Consider the following 13,918-nt stretch of genomic DNA (forward strand, 5'->3'; position numbering starts at 1 on the left):
AATATCAAAAAAGTAGCATAAAGAGGCAGATGGACATTTTTCTCAGCAAACCTTTTCAGTTCGCTATTTTCAAAACCCATTTTGTAAATTGATTTCTGTACAATTCATCTGCAGTGCATATAAATCTCAAGGGGGCATGTAGGTGGTGTGATTTGGGTGGTACTAGGGCAGGCTTATGATTTGGATGTTTTACTGCAATATTCAAACATTTTAGAAAACATCCAGAGAACAGTTTGGACCTAGACCTGTTTTAACAACGAATAAGTGCCAAAAAGGTACCCAAACAGACCAGATGAGCACTGGAAAAATGAAGACATGACCCCCACTCCATACTCCTCAGGAGTCACTGACCCCTTCCTAAATCCCAAAGTTGTGACTGAAACAGTACATATATGTCTATATGACAGCTTCAGATATTATGGCCAGTCCTATTAGAGCAGCAAGCGGGTTCCTGGAGTATTCTGGTGGTCAATACAATAGACTTTAGAGAAGGGGACCCAGGCTCATATCCCAAGCTAACTAGTATATTTGTGGTGGAAAAGTGATCTCACTAAAAACCTACTGTACTGGCATATAAGTGACACCTGCAGGCATAAGGGCTACTGGTGTGGTGTACAGTAGGTTGTAGATAAGTTTTGAAGGGCTCATCATTCAATGTAAAGGGGTTATAGTGAGATGTGTACCTGGGAATTTTTATGTGAAGTCCACTGCAGTGCCCCTTAGGGTACCCCACTGCTCTGTTGGCATGTCTGTGTGGCCAGTCTGCTAAGAATACTGGCCCCTTCTAAGTCTCAATGGTTGTCTTTTGTGCATTTTTCATTTGGACATTTTTTGGAGGGGGGAAGAGGGGTTAATGGTTCTAAAGGATAGATGCACTGAGGGCAAACACATCTAGAAATGGTAATTTTTGAAAAATAAAAGATGAACATGTTTCTGATTTGAAAATTATCATTTTCTTTACTGAAATTTTGGACGCTTTCCCAAAACATCTAAACTCGGATTTAGATTTCATATTGAAAATGCCCCTCTAAAACAAATTCATCATCTAGCTAGCTTTTGGTTTATCCCAACCAGTACAACTAATAACCAACCAGTACAACTAATAAATGAGTCTATTCGATGGGAGATACAAACTGACATGAACGCAATAATTAATAAAGTTGCACCTAGTTAATGTGTGTAATCGCACACCTATTTTACTTGACATTATAAAACATTAGTGTAGGTGTGAAAGATGCATGTAGATATTTTATAATCTAATCTCCAGATATTCAGTTCTTAGTAGTCAATGCCAGGCAAAATGGTAGAGACTATTATAATCTAATCTAATCTAATCTAAACCTTAAATTTATATACCGCATCATCTCCATGAGAATGGAGCTCGACACGGTTTACAAGAACTTAAAATAGTGGGTAGAGAAGAAGAAAAAGGATTACATGAATTTATGTGTAGAAGGGGGGAGAGAAAGGGGGGAAGGATAGAGCTACAATTTGCTGAAAAGCCAGGTTTTCAGTTGTTTGCGGAATAACTGAAGGGAGCTCAGGTTCCGCAGCGGGGTGGTGAGGTCGTTCCAAAGACCTGTGATTTTGAAGAGAAGAGATTTTCCCAGTTTGCCTGAATAGTGGATGCCGCGTGGAGAGGGGAAGGCTAGTTTAAGCCTTTGGGCAGTTTTGGAGGAGTCGGGACTGGAGGAGTTGAAAGACAGTGGGATAAGAGGAGGCAGGATTCCATGAATGATCTTGAAAGCCAGGCAGGAACATTTGAAATGGATTCTGGAGATTATTGGGAGCCAGTGAAGTTTGGCAAGGAGTGGGGAGGCATGGTCAGACTTGCGTTTTGAGAAGATCAGTTTGGCTGCAGTATTCTGGATTAGCTGGAATCTTAGAATACTTTTTTTGATAGATTTAAGTAGATGGCGTTGCAGTAATCTAGTTTGGAGAGGATGATGGATTGGACAAGGATGGCAAAGTGTTGTTGGCTGAAGTAGGATCTAGCTTTCCTCAGCATAAAGAACAAAATGACAGAACATGCAGGTACATGTAGATAAACATGGATTTAGTCAAGGGAAATCTTGCCTCACCAATCTACTACATTTGTTTGAAAGGGTGAATGAACATGTGGATAAAGGTAAGCCAGCTGATATTGTATATTTGGATTTTCAAAAGGCATTTGACAAAGTACCTCATGAAAGATTTCTGAGGAAATTAGAGAGTCATGGGATAAGAGGTAATGTCCTATTATAGATTAAGAACTTGAAAGCCAATAAAGACTGGAACAGAAAATCTAAGGCTTTTGATACGGTTGACGACTCTTTATTGCTAACTAGATTGGCCTCTATTGGAATCTCAGATACAGTTCTAAGCTGGTTTCATTCATATCTTGCAGATCGTGAATTTTTAATAGCACATTTTCTGATTATGCCCCAAATACTTATGGTATTCCGCAGGGCTCAATTCTTTCACCCCTCCTTTTTAACATCTTCCTTTCACGACTTATGATGCTAGGTCAATCAATTGGTCTAACAATGTATGCGTATACAGACAACATACAAATTCTGTACCCAATAGACACCGAGAGCCCAAATGATATACTTGATTTGAATGCCAAATTGGAACAAATTAGTTGCTGGTTAAGAGATAATACGTTGGCTCTCAATCTCAATAAAACCAAAACAATATTAGTTCCTTGGAAGGATGGCCTTATACAAAAAAGTCCAATTATGATTGATAATGCTACCATTCAACCTATCAGCTCAGTTAAAATCCTAGGTTTCATTCTAGATAACAAATTAACCTATCATGATCAGATTAGCTCCACTGTCAAAAACTGCTTCTTTAAATTAAAAATGATTAGATCACTACATAAGAACATAAGCAGTGCCTCTGCCGGGTCAGACCAGAGGTCCATCCCGCCCAGCAGTCCGCCCCCGCGGCGGCCCAACAGGTCATGACCTGCCTTAATCACCAGAAGGGGCCCCCTAGGTTTCTCAGCGAAGTCCTATCTTCCCATCAATGTCCTAACCCTCCGGCCTTGCACCTGCACGACCTGGTGAGCTGTCTATACTTATGCAACACCCCAGCACCTCCCTCAGTACCCCACGATCCCCTTTTCCCTCAGGAATCTGTCCAATCCCTGTTTGAATCCCTGTACTGTACTCTGCCGGATCACTTCCTCCGGGAGCGCATTCCATTTGTCCACGACCCTTTGGGTGAAGAAAAACTTCCTTGCATTTGATTTGAACCTATCTCCCTTCAGTTTCTCCGAGTGCCCCCTAGCAAAAGTACTGGATTCGGCATCCCTCAATGTATTAATACATTCTCTGGTCATCTCAAAATTGGATTATTGCAATGCTTTATACAATAACTTGCACCAAAAAGAAATATGACATTTACAAATTATTCAGAACACAGCAATAAAAGTTATTACTAATTCAAAAAAGTTTGATCATGTCACACCCCTTTTAAAAAGCGCCCACTGGCTACCAATTCCACATAGGATAACCTATAAACTAGCGCTTCTGACATTTAAAATCCGGCAAACACAACAACCTATCTTTCTTCATAGACTCCTGTTGCCTTATGCTCCTTCACGAACACTTAGATCAGTGGAATAAAATTTCTTAACAACTCCATAGTTGAAAATCATAAATACGAGAAGAGCGGAGATTTTCACCATTACAGCCCCTCAGATTTGGAATCGACTTCTGTCTTTCTTAAGAGAATAAAGACAGTAGATAAATTTAAAATTGCTCTCAAAACATTTCTATTTAATGATGGTTTTTAGAATTAAGTTCAGAATTGGTTGTAATTCTCCATTAACAGGGATAAATAGATTGACTCTTTAAACTACCAAAAACTAGTCTTATAAGGCTAAAAAACCCCTCCCCTCCCCTTAATGTGTTTACCTTGAATGTTTCTTTGCTTTTAAAAACTGTAGTTCTCCCCCTTCTTTCCTTATGTTTCTTGTAAGTCAGTATTGTTTTTAAAATCTTCTTTGTAAATATATTTTTAATGTAAATCGCTTAGAAATTATAAGCGCGTTTAATCAAATTTTTAATGAAACTTGGAAAAGTTTAAATTTGGTGGTAACCTGACAGATAAGCTTATTTATTTGTGCACCATAAAGAATTCAGCGTCAGTGTCCCATGAGGAAAGCGTTGTTTATACGTTTGACGTTTAATGTGAGTAAGTGCAAAGTGATGCATGTGGGAAAGAGGAATCCAAACTACAGCTACATGATGCAGGGTTCCATGTCATCAATCAATGCCCAGGAAAAGGATCTTTGTGTCACTGTTGAGGATACATTGAAAAAGCTCAATGTGTGACGGCAACGGCGGCTAAGAAAGCATATAGAATGTTAGGAATTATCAGGAAAGGAAAACAAAGATGAAAATGTTATAATGCCCTTGTATCGCTCTATGGTATGGCTGAACCTCAAATACTTTGTGCAATTCTGGTAGTTATATCTCAGAAAAAAGATATAACAAAATTAGAAAAGGTACAGAGAAAATGATAAAAGGGATGGGATGACTTCCCTATGAGGAAAGGCTAAAGCGGCAAGGGCTCTTTGGCTTGGAGAAGAGACAGCTCAGGGGTAATAAGAGCTCTATAAAATACCGAGTGGAATGGAAAGGGTATATGTGAATCACTTGTTTACTCTCTCTTGTCAGCCTACCTTCCTGGAGTTTTCTAGGGAGCGGGTTGTGCTGCGGCTTGTTCCTTCCTTTCTGCCAAAGGTGTTCTCGCCTTTCCATGTGAACCAGTCTGTGGTCCTCCCAGTCTTCGGTAGCCAGGAGGGCTCCTTGGAACAGAAGCAGTTGCGCAAGCTGGATGCCAGTCGGGACCTTCGCTCTTATGTTCAGCGGACCCAGGAGTTCCGGAAGTTGGATTATCTTTTTGTCCTCCTAGCGGGTCCTTGTAAGGGGGACGGCGCTTCTAGGGCTACCACTGTATGTTGGATCAAGGAGTCTATTGCTTCTGCATATCTTCTTCAGAAAAAAACTGTTCCAGAATTTCTCAAGGCTCATTCCACTCAGGGTCAGGCAGCTACTCGGGCTGAGTCTTGGCAGGTGCCTCCAGTGGATATCTGTAAGACTGCAGTTTGGTCTTCTCTGCATTCTTTTCAGGCGCGTTATAACACGGTGTTTGGTGAGCGTGTTCTGATGGTGGCCCTCTGGGGGTCCCACCCATAAAATCAAGGGGGGCGGGTCATTAGAGTGGGCAGACTTGATGGGCTTTGGCCCTTTTCTGCCGTCATCTTCTATGTTTCTATGATGGGTATGTCCCATCAATGAAGGCTATACCGGTCTGGAGAGGTGACAAAGAAGGACAAATTAGTTTTTTACCTGCTAATTTTCTTTCTTTTAGACTCACCAGACTGGTATAGCACCCCCACCCTTTCTGTCCATCTTGCGATTTTTCACGTGAAGATTTTGCTTTTTCTGCTGGTTCTAGTATTTTTCTAGGGCCGGGGAAATCAAAGAACAGCAGCTATGGCTCAGCTGGCATAGCTGGTGAGCTTGAGGACATTTTACTGCAGGGGCTTATTCTATGCACTTTTCAACAGCATTCCTATATGTTTAGTTTGTTACTTCTGTTCGGAGTGTTGTTACTGTTAAATATTAGCACTTCTTGGCTATTCGGCAGACTGATTTCCTAGAGGGGATACAGCTATTCAGTACTACAACCAAAGTTTGGTCTCAGTCTCCACCTGCTGGTCAAAGTGAGCTATTACCCATCAGTTTATTTATTTATTTATTCAATTTTCTATACCGTTCTCCCTGGAGAGCTCAAAATGGTTTACATGAGTTTATTTAAGTACTCAAGCATTTTTCCCTCTGTCTCGGTGGGCTCACAGTCTATCTAATGTGAAGGCTATACCGGTCTGGAAAGTCTAAAACAGGGGTGCCCAACACTTCGATCGCGATCGACAGGTCGTTTGCTCAGGCGACCCCAGTCGATCGCAGAGCGGGTTCCCTTCTTCCCTTCTTTTTTTTCCCATCCTGACTGGCCCGCCTCTTGAAGAACGCCGGCCAATCAGAGTGCTGGAAGGGCGGGGTGAAGGTCGGTGGGGGATGGAGCTCAGCGTACCACAAGAAATAGAAGCGCCTGTAATAATTGAGGTAAGAGCTGAGGCCTAGTGCTGCCCGATATACAATTTAAAAAACCCCCAAAATCGGCCTCCCAATCAGTGGCGCACCGGGGGGGGGGGGGGACGGTCCGCCCCACCTCCGCCCCGGGTGCACGGCTTGGAGGGATGCACAGCTGTCCGGTCCTCCTGCCCTTCCTTTCCCCCGGTCCGTGCTCGGGGCTTGCACCTGCCTGGTCCTGTATCGCCGCCCAAATGGTGCTGTTGGTTATTGCGAGACTCACGAGAGTTGACGGCACCATTCGAGCGTTGGCGCGGGACCAGGCAGGCGCGAGCCCCGAGCGCGGACCGGGGGAAAGGAAGGGCAGGATGACCCGGACCTGGCCGGCTGTGCACCCCTTCTAAATCCATTGTACTTGTCTTTTATTCAGTTCCACTAATGAGCATTGTGACACATGGGGCAGTTCTTGGAGGTATGTCTCTTCTGCATTTCTTTGTTTTCCTGTGCCTAAGTATTCTATTAATTTAACTTCCTTGTTCCTGTGGGGATCTCCAAAGGGGACGAATGGGAGACAGCCAGTGGCAGGTGGTACTTTAGCAATTCTTGCAGGTTGCCATAGGCTTCAGGTCTTCCCTTTGCCTGGTCCTGCCCCTTCTCTGAGTCAGAGACAGGATTGGGGCAGAGGGAAGACAGCTCCTGAGGCCTATGGCAACCTGCAAGGATCGCTAAAGTACCAGCGATCCTCTCTGCAGACTGCTCCCACTGGAATTAGGTAAATGGATGTGGGGAGGGCAGGCCTTCGGTAGGGGGGGGGTGCAGTCCTTCAAGGGGTAGTGCAGGCCTTCAGGGGGGGGAGTCAACCTTTGGAGGGGAATATGCAGACCTTCAAGGGAGGTCAGGCCTTCGGGGGAGGGGGGCCCTGGTGTAGAAGTACATGGAGGGAGGGAGAGAAGGGGGTTCAAAGAGACGTACATATGCCGGACTTTGGGGAAAAGAAATAATGGGTCTTAAAAATATAGGAGATGGAGAGAGATGGTGGACAATGGGATTTAGGGAGGGAAGGAACAGACAGGGAAGAAGTTGGACACAAGGGATGGTATGGAGGGAGGAATAGAGATACTGGATAGGAAGGTAATTGATAAGAGAAAGGGAGAGATGGTGGACCCTGGGGGGTGGGGAAGGAGGGAGAGATGAAGGATGAAAGGGTAGTTGAGAACAGGTGGATCTGTGGATGGTGATGAAAAAAAGGAAAGATGCCAGACTTGGGGGGAGGGAAGGGAAACATAAGGGTTGGACAGAGATGGAAGATGGATGGTTAGCATGGTGAAAGAAGAAAACAACAAATGGGCAGGAGACCCTGGCAAGTGAGTTATCAGAAGACAACCAGAGCCTGAGACCAACAAGATTTGAATAATGTCCAGACAACAAAGGTAGAAAAAATGATTTTATTTTCAATTTAGTGATCAAAATGTGGCCATTTTGAGAATTTAAATCTGCAGTCTATATTTTGCACTATGGCCCCCTTTTACTAAACCACAATAGCGTTTTTTAGCGCAGGGAGCCTATGAGCATTGAGAGCAGCGCAGGGCATTCAGCACAGCTCCCTGCGCTAAAAACCGCTATTGCGGTTTAGTAAAAAGGGAGGGTGTATATTTGTCTATTTTTGTATGGTTGTTACTGAAGTGACATTGCATAAAGTCATCTGCCTTTATCTCTTTGAAAAAAAACCCAGAATATAAATGATAATTAACATTTTCTCTGCGTACAGTGTGCTTTGTGTTTTTTTAAAATTTTTTTGTTAGTAGATCATTTTGACTTGGTCATTTTAAAAGTAGCTCGCAAGCCCAAAAAGTGTGGGCACCCCTGGTCTAAAAGAAAGAAAATTAGCAGGTAACAACCTAATTTCTCCTTATGACTTCTCCCCCCCAAACTGTGTGACAGACTCTTTGGATGACTTGAACCCAGAAGTGATTGCTCCAGACAAGGAGCGCTATACAAATTCCAACAGCCCTAAATAAGGGGAGACTGGCACAGCTCACCTTCACCTGCTGAGAGACTGGGCAAAGACTGGAGGGAAAACAGCTATTTAGTACTACAACCAAAATTTGGTCTCAGTCTCCACCTGCTGGTCAAAGTAAATTATTACCCAGTGAAGGCTATACTGGTCTCGAGAGGTGATAAAGAAGTTGGAGTTATTGCTAATTGGTAAATCTAAAAACCCTTGTGATTTCAAAAATGTACATAAGCTATCACTGTTATACAGAAGCCAAAAGTAAGCCTGGATGAATTGTGAAATTTTCCTCGACTGGTATGACAACTGCTTCACACCAGAAGTGAAAAGATTTCAGCTTTATACAGGAAAAGTCCTTTTATTGTTGGAAAATACACCATCACATCCTACATCCTACTTGTTCACTTTTCCATCTTTAAAGGGCTGTATCTAAAAGAGATTCCTTGATAGAACATTATCATTCCAAGCAGGCAAATGAAACAAATGTCTAACCAACTTCATCTCAAATGTACTTTCTTATCAATCTTTTAGAAAGTCAATCAAAACTTATCTCTTTGACAAATTTTCAACCTTGATGCATCTCCAAAACGCCTCCAGATAAATCTGACTAACCTTAACATGCTAATGTCATTTCAAAAGTTTTCTGTAATATCAATGTCTGTATACAGTCTCTTCCTCTGTAAACCGCTTTGAACAGTCTGTGGTATTGAAGTATATAAAAATTAAGATATTATTATTATTACGACGGAAAGTTTAGAGTGAGAGGAAAGTGGATTGAAAGTGCTTTTTCTTCCTCCAAAAGTGACATCTGTAATGCAGCCAATGGATCAAGGAGTTATTGTTTCCTTGAAATGACTTTACAGGAAACAATTGTTACAAAAAAATTCTACTGGCTGATATTGATGGGAATGGGAACTTGTTGCTTTGGCATTTCAAAGCTGACATTCAAAGTGGTGGGCACTGGAGGATTAAGGCCAGGATTCACTAAACCTCCAAACCGTGCACGATCCATTTCTGTTTGTATGCAGGCCGACTAATTCAGTAAAGGCCAGCATGCAAATGGGGACAATTATTAGCACGTCCCCTACCCATGGCCAGAGCGATCCCCACTCATGCACACACCCTGACAGTAGTGACAGGAGAAGCAGCCTCCTGTCACTGCTGTCAGGGCTCAGCCCAGATCTCTTTTGCCTGCTCCCGGACTCTCCTGCTCTCTGCCGCTGTTCCCTGCAGTGCAAGCCTGTGGTTTTAAAGCAGGCCTGCAGGGAAAAGAGATATTGGGCACCGGCCCAACATACCAGCCCTGCCCGACATCCCCCCAGGCCCTGATCTCTCCTGCCTGCCCTGCTCAGATCTCTCCCTCCCTGCGACCCACATTGCACGGCCCTCGCCCCCCTCACGGCACGGCCCTCCCAACATGGCCCTCGCCCTACCTCCCTCCCTCCCCGTGAACGGCACGGCATGGCCCTCGCTCCACTCCTGGCATGGCCCTTGCCCCCCCCCACCCACCTGCATGGCCCACCCCCGGCACCAAAAAGTTGGTAGCAGGAGGGGTGCTCAGTCCCTCCTGCTCCTAGGCCTCCCACCCTCTGGCCAACCCCTGGTCAGCCCAGGCGGTCGGGCCCGGCCCACCCACCCTGGTACCTTTGAAATAGTTAGAAGGAGGGGTGCCCGGTCCTTCCTGCTTCTTCCGTCAAGGAGATCCATCTTCTGGAGCAGGAGGGTTGCCCGGACTCTCCTTGTCCTATGACGATCTTCGGGAGTAAAATCTTCCTGCTCCTGCTCCCCGGGGCCGCTGCTGCGCAATAGCGGCCTCAGGCCCCACCCCGGCGCATCAGCTGATGCATGGGGAGAGGCCTAAGGCCCTGATTGGCTGAGATGCCTCAGGCTCCTCCCTTTGGAGGGGCCTGGAGCACCTCAGCCAATCAGAGACTTCCTTAGGGAGGAGTCTAAGGAAGTCTCATTGGCTGAGGTGCCCCAGGCCCCTCCAAAGGGAGCAGCCTGAGGCTCCTCAGCCAATCAGGGCCTTAGGCCTCTCCCCATGCATCAGCTGATGCGCCGGGGCAAGGCCTAAGGTCCCTATTGCGCAGTGGCAGGGAACAGGAGCAGGAAGACTTTACTCCTGCTCCCAAAGATCGTTGTAGGAGCAGGAGGGTCCGAGCACCCCTCCTGCTCCAGAAGATGGATCTCCTTGGCGGAAGGAGCAGGATGGACCGGGCAGCCCTCCTGCTCCCAACTATTTCAAAGGTACCAGGGTGGGTGGGCCAGGTCCGACCGCCTGGGCTGACCAGGGGTGGGCCGGAGGGTGGGAGGTCTAGGAGCAGGAGGGACTGAGCACCCCTCCCGCTCCCAAATTTTTGGTGCCAGGGGTGGGCCTTGCAGGTGGGGGGGGGGGGGCGAGGGCCGGACCAGGAGTGGGGTGAGGGCCGTACCGTGCTGTTCACAGGGAGGGAGGTAGGGCGAAGGCCATGCCGGTCGGGGGTGGGGGGCAGCCATGCTTGGGGAGTGCGTTTTGGTGAGGGGTACATATTTTTTTTGACAGGCCTGCCTCTCTTTTTTATTCATTTTTTTTTAATGGGGCAGATATTTTGCGTGTGTAACACACGCAAAATATCTGTGCCATGGAGAAAATGAATAAAAAAGACAGGCAGGCCTGTCAAAAAGCCTGCGGACCTGACTTTAACTCAGGTCTGCAGCAGTCGGGTTTGTCAGTAGTAAAATCCGACTCAAAATAGCCAAGCAATTGTTAGTGAATCAATCGCTTGGCTATTTTGCATGGGGTTTTACTAATTTGCATGGGAGGACCGCTATAGGCCTTAGTGAAAAGTGCAGGAGGGAAATTTGGTCACAAAGGGCTCGCAAACCGATCGGTACACGATCAGTTTGCTTAGTGAATATAGCCCTTAATAACTTGCCCAGGGTCACAAGAAGCAACACTGGGATATGATCTCACAGCCTTTGGGTGGAAAGACAGTAGCTCAACTAGTGAGCCACAGCCCTTCCCTGATAATTAATGAATGTGGCATGATCTATAAAATAACTGAATAGAAAAGATTGTTCATACATGGTTGCTGGTGCTTGGAAATTAGTTAAAAAAACAAACCCTAAAAAAAAAAGTGTGGAACATAATTCTAAACAAATCAGAAAGACATAGAGAAGATAAAGTCCTTAAAAACATTGCAAAGTATGTTCTACAGGTACCTGGCTACTCTGATTGTAATGTGGAGAGCAGTGTTCTTCAACCTTTTTACACCCGTGGACCGGTAGAAATAAAAGAATTATTTTGCGGACCGGCAAGCTACTAAGATTGAAATTTAAAAAAACATTTCCGTCCCATCTCCGCGAACTTGGTCCCCGCAAACCATCTGATCCCATCCACACAAGCCTCAGTTATGATTTTATATTGAACATATTTTTATTAAAAGTATAAAAAGAAACAATATTCTGTACAATTGTCATTTTATAAATACAAATATACAGAGCAAGGACCAACAAAACCCCTGTCTCCCCTCCCCTTCACATATATCCCCTTTACTATTAAGAAAACTGAACAAGCCAAATTATTACAGAATGCTACACAGAAATATCATGCTAACAGAATACTGCAATCACACATGACAGGAATAGTGTTAGGGGAGTGCCCCCTGGTCAGAGAGAGCCCTAAGCCAGCTGGAAGCTAAAGAATCACTGCCTGGGCTTTGCAGTCCCCAGTTATGTCTCTAGCAGGATATATATTTCAAATCTGATATATTCTAATGACAAAATAGAAATAAAATGATTTTTTTTTCTACCTTTTGTTGCCTCTGGTTTCTGCTTTCATCTTCTTTTCACTCTTTTCCTTCCAGAGTCTGCCCTGTCTCTTCAATCCAGCATCTGCCCGTTCCATCCACTGTCTGCCTCTTCCAGAAACTGTCTGTCTCCCCCTGGTATCTCTCCTCTAGACCTACCCCCTTTGGTCTGGCATCCATCATCTTCCCTCTGTTCCCTCATGGTCTGGCATCTTTCTCCTTTCATCTCTCTTTCTCTCCCCCTGTGGTTTTTAGCATCTCTCTCTTCTCATTTCCTCCGCTCAGATCTGATATATCTGTCTCCTTCCCCGTTCTCTGGCATCTCTCTTTCCTCTCTCTCTTCCCTTTTCTTTCTGGTCTTCCTTCTTTATTTTCTGCCTCCATCTAAATTAAATTTTTTCTTACTATGCAGTCCTCAGTTTCCCTCTTTTCACTGTATCTACCCACAGCATGCCACCTCTTTCCTTCATCCCTCCACTATCTCACTAACTCTATCTTCTTCCCCCTTCCAGTATATGTCCTTTTTCTTTATCACTCCTTCCATTCAGTATGTGTTCTCTTTCTCCACTTCCATTCAGCATTTTCTCTCCCTTCTCCCCACTTCCATCATCTGCCTTCTCTCTCCCCCTTCTCCCCACTTCCATCATCTGCCCTCTTCTCTCTCTTTCCCCCACTTCCATCATCTGCCCTCTTCTCTCAACCCCCTTCTCCCCACTTCCATCATCTGCCCTCTTCTCTCTCCCCCTTCTCCCTAATTCCATCATCTGCCCCCTTCTCTCTCTCCCTTATCCTCACTTCCATCATCTGTCCCTTCTCTCTCTTTCCCCCCCACTTCCATCATCTGCCCCTTCTTTCAATCTCTCCATCCACCACAGGTCCATCCCTCCCCCTTCCTCTCACCTTTCTTTCTGATTTTGGCAACAAGATCGGCAACGCCCCCCCCCCGCGATGACACTCAAGATCAGCAACGGGTCTCCCCCCCCCTTCCCGCGAAAGCACTCAAGTTTGGAATGGGCCTCCTTCTCCCCGGCATCAACATCACTTCAGATCGGCAACGCGATGCTCAGCCCAAAGCTTCCCCTCTGACTCAGCTTCCTGTTTCCGCCCAGGTAATTCGAGACAGAGGGAAGCTTTGGATTGAGCACCGCGTTGCCGATCTGAAGTGCTGTTGATGCCGGGGAGAGAAGGAGGTCCATTCTGAACTTGAATGCCATTGGGGGGGAGGCCCGTTGCTGATCTTGAGTGCCGGGGGGGGGGCGCTGCCGATCTTGAATTGTGTCGCGGGAGGGGGGGCCCGATGCCGATGCCGCCCATTGCCGTTGCAGCCCAGATGCTGATGGCTCCAATCCGATCTCGCCGGCCCTATGTGGGCCGGCAGGAATTTTCTGCTGACTGGCACTGGTCTGTGGACCGGTGGTTAAAGAACACTGATGTAGAGAATGTCAGCAAATGGATATGCAGTGACGCTAATGATCCAAGTTATCAGATCATAATAGGTGATGAAATTATTGAATCAGTACAAGACAAGGACCAGGAGGAATCAGAAATTGATGATGACCAGCCGGTTACTGCTAATGTGGGACCAACATATGCAGAAGCCTTTGAATGTTTACAGAAATGACTTGGCTAGAAAAGCAGGAAGAGAGCAGGGTAACCCAGATACTTTTGTCTGAAGAGCCTACGTGATATTGCAGCATAGAAATGAAGCAATTAAAATTACTTCCTTTTTAAAAAAGAAATACAATAATATATGTATTATAAACACTGTGCTGTAGTTTGGAATTTTTCCCCTTTCTTGTTGAAAATATTATTGAAAAAAAAAAAAAAAATGTTCAACATGCAATGCTCAGAATGTATGCTCTGTTCAAAAGGGTATGTCCAGTCATCCGAATTTCTCTTTGTCTGGACTGTCCTTTGCTGAGCTTAGTCTAAATAATCAACATTCTACTGTATAAACCACTTTGAATATTTAAGCCATTCCCTATCCCTTTAGTAAAAAGACCTTAAGGACTGCAGAAACTTATTTTAGC

The 13,918-nt window shown here is 45.2% G+C and overlaps 1 protein-coding gene across 1 annotated transcript in view; it reads right to left on the reverse strand.

The window, feature by feature from the left end:
• Nucleotides 1-13,918, reverse strand: part of ABCB1 (ATP binding cassette subfamily B member 1) — a 356,266-nt gene that overhangs the window by 38,434 nt on the left and 303,914 nt on the right. The gene's annotated exons all lie outside the window — the stretch shown is intronic.

This window comes from Geotrypetes seraphini, chromosome 2 (genome assembly GCF_902459505.1).
Source record: "Geotrypetes seraphini chromosome 2, aGeoSer1.1, whole genome shotgun sequence".
Classification (NCBI taxonomy): Eukaryota; Metazoa; Chordata; class Amphibia; order Gymnophiona; family Dermophiidae; genus Geotrypetes; species Geotrypetes seraphini.